The following is a 428-nucleotide window of genomic DNA, read 5'->3' on the forward strand; positions in this document are numbered from 1 at the left end:
TCCAAAGTTTGGGGTCAGGATCCGAGGTTTGGGGTCAGAACTCCGAGGTTTGGGGTCAGGATCCGAGGTTTGGGGTCAGGATCCGAGGTTTGGGGTCAGGATTTCGATGCTTGAGGTCAAAATTCAGATGCTTGGGGTCAGGATCCGAGGTTTAGGGTCTGAATTCCGATGTTTAGGGCCAGGATCTTGATGTTTGAGGTCAGAATTCCGAGTTTTGGGGTCTGGGTCTTGATGTTTGGAGTCAGGATCTGATGTTTGGGGTCAGGATCTTGATGGTTGGGCTAAGAATTCTCATTTTTGGGGTCAGAATTCCAAGGTCTGGGGTCGGGATCCAAGGTTTAGGGTCGGGATCTTGATGTTTGGGGTCAGGATCCAAGGTTTAGGGTCGGGATCTCAATGTTTGGGGTCGGGATCCGAGGTTTGGGGTC

At 51.4% G+C, this 428-nt stretch overlaps 2 long non-coding RNA genes across 2 annotated transcripts in view; one reads left to right on the forward strand and one right to left on the reverse strand.

The window, feature by feature from the left end:
• Window positions 1-12: 12 nt before the first annotated feature.
• LOC118157953 overlaps window positions 13-428 on the reverse strand; it is an 887-nt gene continuing 471 nt past the window's right edge. Inside the window, exon 2 of the long non-coding RNA XR_004746752.1 lies at window positions 13-268. This is a non-coding gene — a long non-coding RNA (uncharacterized LOC118157953). The remainder of the gene's footprint in view (window positions 269-428) is intronic.
• LOC118157951 overlaps window positions 162-428 on the forward strand; it is a 652-nt gene continuing 385 nt past the window's right edge. Inside the window, exon 1 of the long non-coding RNA XR_004746751.1 lies at window positions 162-211. This is a non-coding gene — a long non-coding RNA (uncharacterized LOC118157951). The remainder of the gene's footprint in view (window positions 212-428) is intronic.

This window comes from Oxyura jamaicensis (genome assembly GCF_011077185.1).
Source record: "Oxyura jamaicensis isolate SHBP4307 breed ruddy duck chromosome 15 unlocalized genomic scaffold, BPBGC_Ojam_1.0 oxy15_random_OJ61300, whole genome shotgun sequence".
In the NCBI taxonomy this organism is placed as follows: Eukaryota; Metazoa; Chordata; class Aves; order Anseriformes; family Anatidae; genus Oxyura; species Oxyura jamaicensis.